The sequence below is a fragment of the Hyla sarda genome, chromosome 11 (genome assembly GCF_029499605.1).
Source record: "Hyla sarda isolate aHylSar1 chromosome 11, aHylSar1.hap1, whole genome shotgun sequence".
Classification (NCBI taxonomy): domain Eukaryota; kingdom Metazoa; phylum Chordata; class Amphibia; order Anura; family Hylidae; genus Hyla; species Hyla sarda.
In genome coordinates this window covers 51,049,131-51,066,496 of record NC_079199.1, presented here as the reverse complement: position 1 = coordinate 51,066,496, position 17,366 = coordinate 51,049,131, and positions in this window count along the sequence as shown.

Genomic DNA, 17,366 nt, shown 5'->3' with positions numbered 1-17,366 from the left:
TGGGTATAATTCTTTTCAAAATCGGATCTTGTAGGAGTATGTGCCACTTTTTCTTGAAGATATCACGGATTTGGCGGTGGGATTGGTTATATGAGGTTATGAAATTGGTAGAGAATTTGGTAGTTTTGGTAGTGGAAGTGGAAGAGTTCCCCGGTTTGCTGTTTTGCTGCTGGTATCAGAGGTTGTTGGAAGCAGTGATATTTGGCTGCAGGAGAGGTTATGGGTATAGGCGTACTTGAGGATGGTAGTGGGATAATTCTTCTGCTTGAAACGTTATTGTAATATTTTTGATTGGGTTTTGTAGTCTTTTATATGAGTGCAGTTCCTCCTTATCCTACGGTATTGGCTGAAAGGGATGTTTCTAAGCCATTTTTTGTAATGTGCACTTTTAAAGTCTAAGAAACTGTTCGTATCTACCTCTTTGAAGTGTGTGGAGGTGATAATTTTGTTGCCCCGATGGCTTACTGAAAGATCCAAAAATATGGTGGATTCATGGCTAGAGTTTGGGCAGAACTCCAGACCCCAGTGGTTATTGTTGAGATGTTTAATGAATAGTTTGCCACTTTTCGGTCCTCCTGTCCAGATGATGAATAAATCATCTATGTAGTGTTTGTAATACAGGATGTGGGTATAATATTCTGTAGATTCGTAGATATGTTCGTATTCAAAACCTCCCATGAAGAGATTAGCGTAACTGGGGGCCACACGAGTTCCCATTGCCGTGCCGCGTTTCTGATGGTACAGGGAGTCGTTGTGGCTGAATACATTGTGGTTGAGGATGAACTTCAAACCTTCAAGTAGGAAATTGATTTGTTTTTCTTCAAGATTTTTGGTTTTGTGTAGAAAATGCACTGTAGTTTTCAGACCGAGTTCATGGCAAATGTTGGAATAGAGTGAGGTTACATCAAGGGGTTCCCAGTTGATTTCCATAAGGTCCCGGATAAGACTAGCTGAGTCTTTCAAATATGAAGGGAGGGTGGTGACTATAGATCTATGAAGTGTGAGAGTTGACTGGTGATTGATCCAATTCCTGAGATTATTGGTCTTCCGGGTGGGTTGCTGAGGTCTTTGTGTATTTTAGGTAGATGGTAGAAAAATGCTAGTTGTGGATTAGAGACTGTGAGGAAGTTTTTTTCATTCTTATTAAGGATGCCTCTTGCGTGGGCTGCACCACTGCACACAGGATCATCACCAGGTAATTTAACATCTCGGCCATCCTGTCCCATTCCCTCTCTACCCACCCACCCCATATTTTCTCATGTTACCAGCCATTTGATTCATCTACTACCCCCACCCCACCAATATCAATTGTCTATGCCCTACTTCTCCATTCTGATTGCTGTTTATCCTCCTATTGTAACTCTGCATACTATCAAAGACGTTTGGTAAGTCCCTTTCTATAAATCTATTGCAATACCATATTTTAAACTAACATATACCAAAGTTGTGCCATAAAGTAAGTGTATATATAGTACCCCATGAACATATATTGTGCCCCATCAACATTCAATGTTTGAACTAACTAATAACCACATGTATATAGCGTCCTGTAGAAATGTGTCTGTAATGCGATGCAATATGTCAAGTTTTCCTATATTTTTGTAACACCACTGACATACCAATTTTCTGGGACCATAGGCAGTGTGTTACTGCAGCATGATATTGCTAATGCTGCGGTATGTTACTGCAGTATGTTAATGCAAACTAGCCAACGAATGCTACATTGGATACTTTTACACATATTGTCACACATTTTAATTATTAAAATAAAATATTATAATCATAATTTTTTATCCATTTTAGACCACGCACATACCTGTGCGGTACAGATCACACTACATTCCTTCTGTACAATCTCTTACGTTTGTCTTCACTTTATCTTTATTATACTTTTAATTTTACTATCTTATAGCATTATATGTTTTGGACCTGAGGAAGGCACTTTATGTGCCGAAACGTGTTGTCCACTTTTCTACACAATAAAAAAGTTTTACCTATGCTGGCCTGAGTCTCTCCGTCCTTACACATATGCGATCAGCGCCTCCCACAAACCGGCTTTTTTGTAGCAAAATTGAGGATTTTGAAATTGAAATTTGTACTCCCAAGTTTTAGTGTCCCGGGCGTGTGGGTACAAAGGATCAATTCTAACAAGGAGTCACATGTCACATGGCAGCACAATGACAGAGTCTACTTAGATGTAGGTATGTGGTATGCACCTATAAGGGAAGAAAAATGCACTACAGTACACTTAAAAAAGTATCTGAGTAAAAACACCAGCCGGTGAGTACTTTTGCCTGGACTTTCACAGTATCTAGGCCCTTGACAGATTAACAGTTTTAAAAAAGTACACTACTTAGATGTATGCATGTGGTATGCACTTATAAGGGCAGAAAAAATGCGCTACTGTAAGCTTCAAAAATTATTTGAGTAAAACACCAGCCGGTGAATACTTTTGGCTGTCCTTTCACAGTATGTAGGTCCTTGACAGATTAACAGGTACAAAATAGTACACCACTTAGATGTCGGTATGTGGTAGGCACTAATGAGGGCAGAAAAATGCGATACAGTACACTTAAAAAAAAAAATTGCCCACAGCACCAGCAGTACATAACAATGCTGAAGCACACAGTCACTTTGTACTTAACCCAAAATTGCAAAAAGTCTCTCTCAAATACTATTAGGAATGGACTGCAGGGTATGAATTATACCGTCTACAGACTAGTATAACCAGCAGACCAGTTGTCGTGGAACAAAGACACAGATTTGCCCTAAAAAATTATTTCGCCCTCCTGTGAAGACGTTTCTGCAGCTGAGGCAACACACAGGTCTCTCTGCCCCTCTCTGTAATACAATACTATTCACAGTGACTGAGGAGTTAATAGCTGCAGAAAGAATTTATTTCTGTGCAAATACGCTGTGCTCTGTGTCCTACAGAAGGCTGAGGTGACTAAGAGGCATGTACACATGGATGAAAAATTTGGTATTGTCGCAGCCGCATCTGTAGCAGCAGCTAGAAAAATTGCAGCACCAGAAAAAGTGCAGCAGCAGAGGCCAGAAAAATTAGGCATGTACACATGGATGAAAAATTTGGTATTGTCGCAGCCGCATCTGTAGCAGCAGCCAGAAAAATTGCAGCACCAGAAAAAGTGCAGCAGCAGAGGCCCGAAAAATTAGGCATGTACACCTGGCTGGAAAATTTGATTTTGTTGCAGCTGTAGCAGCAGCCATAAAAATTGCAGCACCATAACAAGTGCAGCAGCAGAGGCCAGAAAAATTAGGCATGTACACATGGATGAAAAATTGGATATTGTCGCAGCCGCAGCCATAACATCAGGCACTTTATGTTTATACCGGGGGTCTAGTAGCGTGGACACCCAGTACAGGTCGTTCTCCTTCATCCTTTTTATACTAGGGTCCCTCAACAGGCACGACAGCATGAAAGACCCCATTTGCACAAGGACGGATGCCGAGCTACTCATGTCCCGTTCCTTGTCCTCAGTGATGTCAGGGAAGGTATCATCTTCTTCCCCCCAGCCACGTACAACACCACGGGAACCAGATAGGTGACAAGGAGAACCCTGGGATGCCTGCTGTGGTTGGTCTTCCTCCTCCTCTTCAAAGCCACATTCCTCCTCTAACTCCTCTTCCTCACAATCCTCTTCTGGGTGCGACTGACCAGGTTTGTCACCTCCTCAAAAGGACGCATGAGCCTACAGGCATTGCGCATGAGCCTCCAGTAACGTGGCAAAAGAATTCCCAGCTCCGCAGATGAAGTCCTAGCATCCCGGTCATACAAATATTCGTTGATGGCTTTTTCTTGTTGGAGCAGGCGGTCAAACATTAGGAGTTTTGAATTCCAACATGTCGGGCTGTCACAAATCAAGCACCTCACTGGCATGTTGTTTCGCCGCTGTATATCTGACAAGTGCGCCATGGCCGTGTAGGAACGCCTGAAATGGCCACACACCTTCCTGAACTGCTTCAGGACATCCTGTAAGCCTGGGTACTTGAGCACAAACCATTGTACAATCAGATTACACACATGTGCCATGCACGGCACGTGTCAACTTGCCCAACCTCAATGCCGCCAACAAATTTGCTCCGTTGTCACAAACCACCTTGCCGATCTCCAGTTGGTTTGGAGTCAGCCACTGGTCCACCTGTGCGTTCAGGGCCGACAGGAGCACTGGTGCAGTGTGACTCTCCGCTTTGAGGCAAGTCAACCCCAAGATGGTGTGACACTGCCATATCCGGGATGTGGAATAGCACCTGGGGAGCTGGGGGGGGGGGTGCCGGTGATGTGGAGCAAGACGCAGCAGTGGAAGAGGACTCGGCCGAGGATGTTATGGAAGAGGATGGAGTAGGAAGAGTAGAGGAGGTGGCAGCAGGCCTGCCTGCAAGTCATGGCGGTGTCACCAACTCCTCTGCAGAGCCACGCATTCCATGCTTGGCAGCCATCACCAGGTTTACCCAATGCGCAGTGTAGGTGATATACCTGCCCTGACAATGCTTTGCAGACCAGGTATCAGTGGTCAGATGGACCCTTGCCCCTACACTGTGTGCCAGACATGCCATAATTTCCTTTTGCACAATGGAGTAAAGGTTGGGGATTGCCTTTTGTGCAAAACATTTTTGGCTGGGTACCTTCCACTTCGGTGTCTCAATGGCTACAAATTTTTTAAAGGCCTCAGACTCCACCAGCTTGTATGGTAAAAGCCGGCGGGCTAGCAGTTCCGACAAGCCAGCTGTCAGACGCCGGGCTAGGGGGTGACTTTGAGACATTGTCTTCTTGCGCTCAAACATCTCCTTGACAGACACCTGACTGTGGGCAGATGAGCAGGAACTGCTCAAGGCGAGAGACGGAGAGGCGGATAGTTTAGAGGGGGCAAGGAGGGCAGCAGTGGTTGACCTGGCTGAAGATGCTGGACCAGGAGGAGGATGGCGGCTTTGACTTTGTGTGCTGCTTGTACTGACGTGTTGATCCCATAGGCGTTTGTGATGTGACATCATGTCCCTTCGCAAAGCAGTTGTGCCTAGGTGGGTGTTGGACTTCCCACGACTGGTTTCTACTGGCACAGGTTGCAAATGGCCTCGCTGTTGTCAGAGGCAGATACACAAAAATAAATGCCACACTGCTGAGCTCTGCGATGACGGCATTCTGGTGTTGGCAAACAGCATGCGTTGATTGGCGTCCCTTCTGGCTGACCCTGGGTGCCAATGCATGATGTCTGACTGTGCCACTAGCTCCTTGCGATGACCTCCCCCTGCTTACAACTCGTCTCCTCCTCCTCTCTGTCTCCCCATCTGAACTTTCCCCCTCTTCTTCTCTTCTAGCGGGCACCCAGGTGGCATCCACGGACACATCGTCATCATCAACACCTTCACCGCTATCTGACACCTCAAGAAAGGAAGCAGCAGCGGGTACAACATCATCATCACACCGTACGTCCATGTGTGTAATGCTGCCTGACTGAGACATCCCTGTTAACTACATGCTCTGGCAATAATGGTTGCGCATCACTCGTGTCTTCAAACTGATGTGTAAATAACTCCTCTGACGGATCAAGTAAAGCTGCTGTGGTGCTAGTGTTGGTGGTGGTGGCAGGCAGGCAAGTGGTAGCAAGAGAGGTGCCCGAAGCTAAGCTAAAGGAGGAGAAGGATGGTGCGTCAAGGTTCCGATCGGAAGCTGTAGTAGAATGGGTGTTTTAATTTGCACAACTGTCACACCTAATGTGATTTTCCCTAGGGTGACACAATTTGCCCTGCAGGCAAAAAAACTGGCAACTGTGAAGGGAACTGACAGTGATGACTGGTTTTATTTAACAGCCAAAAAAGGTATATATTTTTTTAATTTGCACAACTGTCACACCGAATGTGATTTGCACTAGGGTGACACAATTTGCCCTGCAGGCAAAAAGACTGGCAACTGTGACGTGAACTGACAGTGACGAATGGTTTTATTTAACAGCCCAAAAAGTTTTTTGTTTTTTTTAATTTGCACAACTTTCAGACCGAATCTGATTTGCACTAGAGTGACATTGAGCAAAAAAGCTTGCCAGCAGAGTTCCCCTTTTAAGCAGTGGTCCCCAACCAGGGTGCCTCCAGCTGTTGCAAAACACACGGACTGATATATTTCAGCCCTTTGAATACTGTAGTAGTTAGTTGCTTTAAAGAAAAAAATCTTGCCAGCGGAGTTCCCCTTTTAAGCAGTGGTCCCCAACCAGGGTGCCTCCAGCTGTTGCAAGACACACAGACTGATATCTTTCAGCCCTTTGAATACTGTAGTAGTTAGTTGCTTGAAGGAACTTAAGTTTGATTCTGGAGTACCCCTTTTAACCAGTGGTTCCCTCCCAACCAGGTGGCCTCCAGCTGTTGCAAGACACACGGACTGATATCTTTAAGCCCTAAAAAAAGGGCTTTTTTGGGTGCTGTCCTTAAAGCAGATGTTACACTAGTGCTTTAGAAGTAAACTGGACCCTGAATACACCACCTAGCAGCAACCTAGCTATCGCTTTCCTAAAGCTATCGCTTTAGGGGGCGGATCGAACTTCACATATGTTGGCCCGGCAATGCGAACGCGAACATACTAAATTCGCCGGGAACTGTTCGCCAGCTAACAATTCGCGACATCTCTATTCACCAGTTTGCCAATTGAGAACCGATGCATGAAGTTGCAACCAAGGTAAACCCAAGAGAACTGCTTAATTACAAAAAGGAAGCACATAGAACATGATCTTCTGTTTGTGTAAAACTCCCACGTGCATTGTCAGAGGATCCGTGTGGCATTGTACCGCAAGGTTCAAACTTTCACCGTTAATGGAGGAAATGTGTTTTGGTTTGCTGAGCCGTGTCACCGGAAGACGATGCTTGTGGACCAGTGAGGCATTGATGATATTCCCTGCAGAACCAGAGTCCAAGAAAGCAGAGGCATGAAACAAAGTCCCGGAAGAGGTGAAGATTTGGACCGGCATGGACAAACGAGGCAATATTCTCATCTAGGGACGCCTCTCCAACGTGCCTTAGGTGCGTGTGTTTCCCGGACGAGAAGGACTAAGAGGACAATCTTTGAAGAAATGTTCCAGATTGGCACAATAGTCTCAATTACTTATAGATTTCCCATATATAAAAACTTTGTACTTTATTATTAAGTTATTTCTCACACAACTAACACAGATTAAAAATGCACTGCTATTCTCTCCATATAGTGATCCTTATATGTAGGTGGTGCCAGCCTGGCTACCTGACACTAATATGTGATCACCGCATGCAGCATGCACCTGCAGTGTGCTATGCGGATTGGAGACAGCACTGTGTTTAAAATCAACTCTCAGCCCCCCTCAACATGTTTCACTGCTATACGCAGCTTTGTCAAGAAGACACCGGGCACTGAGCTCAGAACGCCAAAACAGTGTTTTTTAAAACTTCCCTTGATGACATCACCGGTCCGGACATGCTGGAAGCAGATTGGCTGACACGCCATCCATCCTATCAACAGGCTGTCATTCAGATTGATGTTATAATCTGCCTATCACTTTGTTGGTATTCTGACAAATCAGCTTCTGTTCCCAGTATGTAGAGTGTGATAGGTTCAGCACTGACATACATACCCGCACTGTGCGCCGGCACTTGTGTCTCCTGTTCGCTTCTCTCTTCTCTGATGCGCCGTGACACCTGCGCTAATACTTAGAAAAAGATCAACATACAGCGCGGAGCATACCACACTCATTCAATAGATGTGCAGATCTGCTGCGCAAGTTCTTATTCTCATTCTGAGGTCAAAATAAGTCGCTGGCTCATAATGAGTCAGGCGCTGCGCAGAGGTCACACTGAGGTCACAGCGCAGGTACGTATGTCAGTGCTGAACCTATCACACTCTGCATACTGGGAACAGAAGCTGATTTGTCAGTATACCAACGAACTGATAGGCAGATTATAACATCAATCTGAATGACAGCATGTTGATAGGATGGATGGCGTGTCAGCCAATCCGCTTCCAGCATGCCCAGACTGGTGATGTCATCAAGGGAGGTTTTAAAAACCACTTGACAAAGCTGCGTATAGCAGCTAAACATGTCGAGCGGGGCTGAGAGTTGATTTTAAACACAGTGCTGTCTCTAATCCTCATAGCACACTACAGGTGCATGCGGTGGTCACATACTAGTGTCAGGTAGCAAGGCTGGCACCGTCTACATATAAGGATCACTATATAGAGAGAATAGCACTGCATTTTTAATCTTTGTTAATTTAGTGAGAAATAACTTCAATAATAAAGTACAACGTTTTTATATATGGGAAAGAGTTTTTTTTTGGATCATCTCGGTGATCTATAAGTAATTGAGACTAATTGCACCCGCCATATATAGGTCTATTGGATATTGAGGATTGGCATAATAGAGGCAAAGATTTTCCTCATGTCGGCAAGACCTCACATGCTGTGACAGGGGAGCACGGTCCACTTGCATAGCTTCTTCAGCAGGAGGTAAGGCAGGTGACAGAGGAGTCCGCTGGAACACTGGTGCCAGTCAAGGGAAACGATGAGTACGAGCCGGTTCATGCTCGAGACAAACTTCTTCTTGTCTCTCGGCGAAGTGCACATCAATACGAGTGGACAGGAGAATGAGTTCACTCAAGGTAGAAGGAGGATCCCGTGCAGCCAAAGCATCTTTGACCATTCTGGAAAGGCCCTTTTTGAAGGTGGCACAAAGGGCTGCATTATTCCAGTTAAGTTCAGAAGCCAGGGTACGAAATTTGACCGCATACTTGCCAACAGAAAAATCCCCTTGGCGGATGTTCAGAAGCATAGTTTCTGCAGCAAAATTCTGAGAGGAAAGCTTGCAGGTCACTGGGTTGCTTCTGTCCCAGAGAGGAGTGGCCCAGGCCAGAGCCTTACAAGAGAGCAGACTAAACATGAAGGCCACCTTGGCATGCTCCGTCGGGAACTGATTGGCCATCAGTTCGACAAGTATGGAGCACTGGGTCACAAATCCCCTGCACAATTTAGAATCCCATTCATACTTCATCGGCAGGGTTAAACAAAGTTTGGGACCGACGGATGCTGCAGACACCGGAGGAAAAACTGGAGCAGGTTGTGTCTGTTGCTGCTGTTGTTGCTGTAGTTGCTGCTGCTGGACCATGAGGAGCTGCTTCATTATCGCAGACAGTTGATTCAACTGCTGCGCTTGTTGCGTAATTTGCTGAAACTGCTGAGCCACAATAAAAGGGAGGTCAGAAAAATCCGGCAGAGGCACCCGGCGAGATCCATGGCCGGATCTTACTGTCACGGCTGTGGTAAGGTGGATCCACTGGCCTGTGAGGATGATGGCGTGGGCTGTACCAGGGAGGGGAGTCTAAGGTGCCGCTGGTTTTCACCAGAGCCTGCCGGAAAGGCGGGATGGACTTGCTGCAGCAGGTGGCACCCAGGTCGCTACCCTTGAAACGACTCGTTCCCACAGGCAGCCGAGATATAACGTGGCACAGGAAGGATGAGGCACAGATTAAGTCAGGACTGGCAGGAGGTCTGGGCTGGCGGCAATGAAGCAAGGTCAGGTCTCAAAGCAAGAGGTCTGTAGGCAGGTGGCACAGGAGCAATGTCAGAATAGGTAGCAAGGGGTCAGATACACGGCAAGGCAAGACACAAGTAAACGCTTTCTCTTAGGGAATAAAGGCACAAAGATTTGGCAAGGATTAAAGGAAGTGTGGTGCGGTGGCCAATAAAATTTTAAAGAGCTGGTGCACATGCGCCCTAGGAGGTGGGGACACGCGTGCCTGCAGACACGGAGAGCGGAGGAGACAGAGCGGCGAGGAGGTGAGGGGAGACCTGGCGGTCGCATGCATTCACATCACGGAATGCGAACTGCAGCGGCGCTGGCAGCAGAGACAGGGATGCGCTTGTGGTCAGCAAGTCTGATCACAGCGCTGACTGTAACAATCACAACACAATGTGCCCCCTAAATGTAATAGTACCACACACTGTGCCCCCTGAATGTTATAGTGCCAGACACCATGTCCCCTGAATGTAATAGTACCATGCACCATGACCCCTGAATGTTAAAGTGCCACACACCGTATCCCCTGAATGTTATAGTACCACACACCATACCCCCTAAATGTAATAGTACAACACACCGTGACCCCTGAATGTAATAGTACCACATACTGTGCCCCCTGAATGTTATAGTATCACACACCGTGCCCCCTGAATTTAATAGTGTCACACTCCGTGCCCCCTAAATGTAATAGTACCACACACCATGCACCCTGAATGTTTCATGCACCGTGCCCCCTGAATTTTAAGTGCTATGCACTGTGCCTCCTAAATGTTATAGTGCCACACAACGATGATACATTATGCAGAGCATTTTTTGGTGTCAGGAGGATTACTCTGTACTAAATGAATGGCTTACAGCATTGTTCCCCTAAATGTGGGTCCTGTGCCTGCTGATAGAGAGAATGGGAACACTGCTGTATTTTTGCTCCTCACTATTGGTAAGATAACAAGCAGCCTGGCCCAAGGGTATACATACAATGGTGGTAGACCATGTGGCTGCTAGAGAGTGGTCCACATCCTGGTTGGCCCCATTCCTTTTCCAATTGTAACGGAAATGCATGGTCTGCAACTTAATTGGGGGGGGGGGGGTGTAGAATCAATGACACCATAATAGGGGGCCCATTTGGATATTTGCTATGGGACCCCCTGTTATGTACACCAATGGCCTCACCTCATATGCAATTCATGCATGGGCAGATTTGCATTGTCAATCTGTTAACTCTTGGACTGCTTTATTTTTATTCTATTCATAACCGGTGTTTCTGTAATGGGAAAAAAAAAAGGAAATCTTTTCACAATCCTACCTGACATGAATAATTTATACCTGTTCTACATAGGGTCAGAGCTGATGAATCTCCCTGAACACTGGTTTCCTTTTGTTTGTACGAAACAATTTGTATGTATAGGAAAACGCTATTTTCTCCACAGCTGTAAGCAGTATTATTGGTTTCTATAGAAACAGAAATGTTACTGTCAATGGATAAATGTGTGACCCCTAAAAAGTCATCTATATGTCGAAAAATAAAACGTTACAATAATACGATTTTAAATGTTTTAAATCAATGGGATTAATATTCAGGGCAGCCACCTGGACAGTACTTTTGGTACTGTTGTCAGGGACCCTGGCCAAGTGGCACACAGAAAGGGGCCTGCTGATGCACGCTTTGATACTCACCTTCAACGCTATACACACCACAATGTATTGTTTGGTATAATGCAGCTGGGCACAATCTTTTCACCAAACTAAAATCATGTCAAGCCGCCTCCTAACTCTGCACTGCCTGCAGGACCCTCCCTAATCTCTCCAGGGAAAGGCTGCACAATGTCCGCATTGATGTGGAAAAAAAGAAGCTTACAGGGTACAATGCTGCTGACATCATACAATAGCTTTTTAATAAAAAATAAGTGTGTTCGCATATATGTATATACAGTATCTCACATAAGTGAGTACACCCCTCACATTTTTGGAATTTTTTATTATATCTTTTCATGTCACAACACTGAAGAAATGACACTCTGCTGGGCTATAATGTAAAGTAGTGAGTGCACAGTCTGTATAACAGTGTTTAATGTTGTGTCCCCTCAAAATAACTCAACCCATAGTGAGTGCAACCAAATTGAATCCAATTACCCTTTGGTTTTCTATAAAAGTTCCCAATGTTAATGAAAGGGAGAATCTGATAGAAAAGATTCAAAGTAATTAACAAATATTGCACTTAAATTAAAACAAAGGAATACTAGAAAATATGGAAATATTGAAGTTGTGTTTTTTTTTTCTTTATTTTCCTGTGGTCAAGGGTGGGTGGGTGTCATTCACACTCACACCCACCAGCCCCAATAAAAAAACTCCAGCACCCTAGCACCCACCCACCCACCCAAGCCCTTAAAATTATTCACATCAAAATGCCAGAAAGGCAGAGAGTAAAACAAAACAAAAATATCAATATTGATTATAGGCAGGCTAGGAAGGGTAGGACTGTGAAGAATAATTTGGAGGATGGGTAGGGGTTGGCACACTGGGAACGATGAATGGGATAATGATAAAAATGCAATTGTTCTCTTTCTGTCGCTATGGTGTTTCTGAGGGCTAAAGTGGATGATGGCCTCTGCCCTGTCAGCATAGAAATAAACAAGTTAAACACAGGGCTGGAAGGATCATGGGTTGGAATCATCAGTGGCAAGGCAGAGTTTTGTGCATCCCCTCGCCTGTGAATGTAAGAGAATGGCAGTGCAGATAATTACCCCCACATAGTGACTGGATAATACCATTATACTGAATAAATACACTATACAAGGGACTAATAATTGCACCACACCATGACTACATTTTACCCCCACATAGTGACTGGATATTCCTACCATACTGATACTGAACAAACACCACTGTGTACATGCTAAAATCCCCTATACAGTGACCATATAGTGGTGACCCGGCTCTACACAGGCTCTGCAGACTGTATAACAGATTACAGTGCAGTTATATCTAGTCACTCACAGGGGGTGTCCCTGTAGAGTTGTTCACTTTCCTTTTCTTCTCAGTCTTGCTGAGTCTGCCATGAAGATTTCTACCAGTCTACAAAGATTTCCTTCCAGTGCAGAATCTGCCAGAAAAACATTTTAGGCTCTGCATATTTCCACATAACTTTTCCCTACCGTTAGTTCCCCGAATAATTTATTGGTGCCCTGCATAGTATAAGGGGTAGAGGCGTGTGTTGGGAGGGGGGGGGGGGAGTTAGGGGGATTGTGTGAGTAGGTAATATGCCCGTATTAGGTAGATGCCCCCAGCAAGTAGGAAGGGGATCCCCCAGTAGGTAGGTAGATAGTCCCCTGTTTCTTCCAGTAAAGAGATAGATAGGTAATCTCCACCCTTCCATTAGATATTAGGTATTGAGTAGCTTCTTCAGGTGGGTAGGTAAAGCCCCCCTCCTGTAGGTAAGTTATGCAGTTAGGTAGGTATGTAGGCAGGTAGATAGTGCAGGTAGGTAGGCGTGTAGGTAGGTAGATAGATAGAGCAGGTATGTAGCCAAGAAGGTATATAGTGCAGGCAGGTAGGTAGATGCATAACATGCTAAGATATATGTACAGTGTACAAGTATAATTGTGCATACTAAGCGTGATCGCTCATGTCTGCCATTACCGGAGGGTCATCGCTCATGTCTGCCATTACCGGCAGTGCATGACATGAGCACCACTCCAGTGCTCGCGGTCATGTAGAGGACATAAATGTACCATCACACCAGGACGTACATTTACGTCCTGTGTCGTTAAGGGTTTAAAATGGACATCATTGAACTAAGAGAAGCAGGATGGTCCTTTTAGTGAATTGGCCACCATCTAGGCAGCTCTGACCAAGTTGTGAGCAAGATAATCTGCTGGTTTACTGTAACATCTTGCTGGGCTGTTCCTGTACCTTGGCGGTAACCAGCTGGAGAGGGCCAATACCAATGGTCCTCGCCCACCCTGGTAATGTCAGGCTGTTGCTGCTTGGCTGGTATCTGGCTGAATGTGAATATACAGGGAACCAGACACGTTTTTTCATAAATAAATAAATGATTATAAAAGATGCAAGTGGTTCCCCATATTTTTACGTTAATTAACAAGAAATAGCACAATCCACCCAAGACATTAATGCCAGTTTACAGTATTGACACCATTCATTACTTGGCATCAGGGGCACATAAGTTAGAAGTTCAAAAATCCTGGAATACCCCTTTAAGTAATTCTGTGTTAATAAAGGGGGTCCTCTGTTTAGGATCCACACTGGAGAGGTGATGTCCTGAGTATGGCACATGACCGCTGATTGGCATCCACTCCAAAAGAAAGACCTGGTACGGACCAGATCAGATGGGAATGGAGAGGCAACTGTTGCTTTATTATTGTAATGCATTTGGGGCTGTTATTTTAAAAATATTCTAAATCCTGAATAACCCCTCATGTGGTGCTGTGCAATACTGAATTTCTCCTGTGCTATTGGCATATTCAGCACTTATTGGCAGGTTTCCCCACAGATTACAGATGATCTCAGCAGTAGTGTTGAGCGGCATAGGCCATATTCGAATTTGCGATATTTCGCGAATATATGGACTAATATTCGTCATAAATTCGCTAAATTTGCATATTCGTAATATTCGCGTTATATTTTCGCATATGCGAAAATTTGTATATGTTAAAATTAGCATGAACGAAAATTGGCATGTGCGAAAATTTGCATATGTGAAAATTAGCATAAGCGAAAATTCGCACATGCAAATTTTCCCATATGCGAAAATTCGTACGCCAGTCTCACACGGTAGTATTAGAGCCTTCTTTACACCACACAAGCTGGAAGCAGAGAGGGATGATCACTGTGATGTGTACTGTGAAAAAAAATCGTAATTACGAATATATAGTGCTATATTCGCGAATATTCGCAAATTCGCGAATATGCGATATTCGCGAATAAAATACGCATTGCGAATATTCGCGAGCAACACTACTCAGCAGTAGGGCACTTTGTGATCACCTTTTTATCAAGGGACCCTTCTAACAAATAGGGCTGGTACAACATGGGAATCGCCTTTAAGGTTTTTAGTCAATGTCCAACTGCTAAAATCTTGGAAACTGAGAGACCAATGTACAATTAAATGGTTCCTGTCACCAATTAAATGTAATATGTCATGGATTATTTTCTTAAATACTTCTTAATAAAAAAATATATAACTTTATATGTTAAATTAACCCCTAAAAGTTTGGCCACCAGGGTTCCTCTTTCTGGTCCTGCCTGCAGCCCTGCTAGTAGATTGTCCCCAGCAGCAGACTGGCAGAGACTAATGTCAGGAAATGCAGGTGGGACCTCAGCTCAGCACAGTGTATAGAATGTATAAAGCTGAATATTTCAGCTCCCTTTCCCTTTGAGCTGAGCTAGACTGTAGAGCAGGGTTTTCTAACCAGGGTGCCTCAAGCTGTTGCAAACCTTATTATGCGCAGACAACCAAAGGCTGTCCAGGCATGCTAGGAGTTGTAGTTTAGCAACAACTGGAGGCTCCCTGGTTGGGAAACATGGAGAGTCATGATTAGAGATGAGCGAATTGAAGCTGACGAACCCAAATTCATTATAAATTTCAGGAAATATTCGATTCACAATGAATGTGAATGTCGCCGCGATTCTATCGCGCAAATCGCTTCATTAAACTCCATTTACTGTGGTGCAGGCTCCAGGGCATTAAAAATCGTGGATCCACATGTCAGTACATGGGGCAAGGCAGGAAGGGAAGTAGGCGGAATCATCCTGAATCCCATGCAGGGCCGGTTTTAGACTAAGTGTGGCCCTGGGCAAAAAAAAAAAAATGGGGGCCCCCAGATTGCATGACCAAAGATCACTCTGTTGCACCCCCTGAAATGTGCTTCATCTCTGCTAATGCAAGTAAATGAGACTGTGCTGCAAACCACAAATGGCTGTGACTACAACATGAGAAACTTAATAATTCCATCCAGGATGAATTTGTGGCTGTGGTAATTTGGGGGTCACCTCGTGACCCCATATATAGATCAGCTCAGCTCCCCCCTTTGCAATAGCGAAGTGCATGAACAGCTGTGGAGCAACAGCAACTTGTAAGGACACGTAGAGAAATGCAGCACAAAACCGCATCATAAAATGTATGGTCACAGGAAACCACAGGGTCACAGAAAGCCAAACATTTTATGATGCTGTTTTAAGGGTTTAATAAACCCCCCAAAGAGCAAGAACTGGTTTGTGCTGGATTTCTCTGTGTGACCACATTTACTTACATTAGCTGAGATTCAGCACCATTCAAGGAGAACAACATGGCGATCTATGACTGTGCGACCCATTTTTGCCATGTAGCCCTAACCTTATATTGTAACCTTGTTCTTTATACAGTAATAGTCACCGCACACAGATAAACAGTGATCTCAATGCTACCTATCAGTAATAGCGCCTACATATACTATAAGACTAAGTTCACAGACAGAATGTCCACATGGAGAATCTCCGTGCAGATATTCCGCAAACTGCAGGACACTGACATAATATGCCGGCACTAGGACTGCACAGGAATGCGTCGTCTCATAGACAGCCATGCATTCTGTGCGGACACAGAAAATGGAATTTCCGTGCAGGAAACACCTGTGGATCTGCCGGTGACCCAACCCATTTTGTGCCTCCAGCTGTTGCCACCCCCTTCCCCTGCCTCATCCGCCCTTGGCCTGCTGAAAATGTTCAGAACGCTGGGACAGTGGACTACCCCTTTAAGTACGCAGCATAGTTCCCCCCCCCCCATATTAAGTTGGCAGCACAGCCCCCCCCCCCCCCCCACATTAGTCTGGCAGTATAGTTCCCCCACATTAGTTTGGCAGTAGATTCCCCCACATTAGGTTTGGCAGTATAGTTCCCCCCCCAACATTAGGTTGGCAGTATAGTTCCCCCACATTAGCTTGGCAGTATATTCCCCACATTAAGTTGGCAGTATAGTTCCCCCACCTTAGGTTGGCAGTATAGTTCCCCCACATTAGGTTGTCAGTATAGTTCCCCCACCTTAGGTTGGCAGTATACTTCCCCCACATTAGGTTGGCAGTATATTTCCCCCACATTAGGTAGGCAGTATAGTTCCCCCATATTAGGTAGGCAGTATAGTTCCCCCACATTAGGTAGGCAGAATAGTTCCCCCACCTTAGGTTGGCAGTATAGTTCCCCCACATTAGGTGGGCAGTATAGTTCCCCCACCTTAGGTTGGCAGTATAGTTCCCCCACCTTAGGTTGGCAGTATAGTTCCCCCACCTTAGGTTGGCAGTATAGTTCCCCCACATTAGGCTGGCAGTATATTCCCCCACAGACATACAGCCTACAACCATATACAGTGTATGGCTGGAGGCTGTATGTCTATGTATTGCCCTGCTTCAGTGCTCCGACCACTGCTCCTCCTGGCTTATAGGCCATAGCAGTAGGTCCCGGGACCGGAGGAGCAGTGGTCGGAGCACTGAAGATGACGTGCTGCTGGCAACTTACCATGCTGGCCAGCGGGCTTCCTCCTGCTTGATGCTCCGCGCCTCCGTTCCTATGGACACACGCACGGGATGTCAGTGACGTCCCGGCGTGCGCTATCTCCCGGTGGCCCCTGCATTTTTAAAGTGAATGCAGGGCCGCAGAGAGTTAATGGGTCATAGGGATGTCCTTAATAGCGATGGGGTAACTTTATCTCGGGAGGGCAATTGCGGTCCTCCCCCCCCCCTCCTGGATCTGCCACTGATACTTACACTACCAATACTGCCAGGGCCATCTTTAATTTGATTGGACCCTGGGCAAGCAATTTTTTTTGCACCC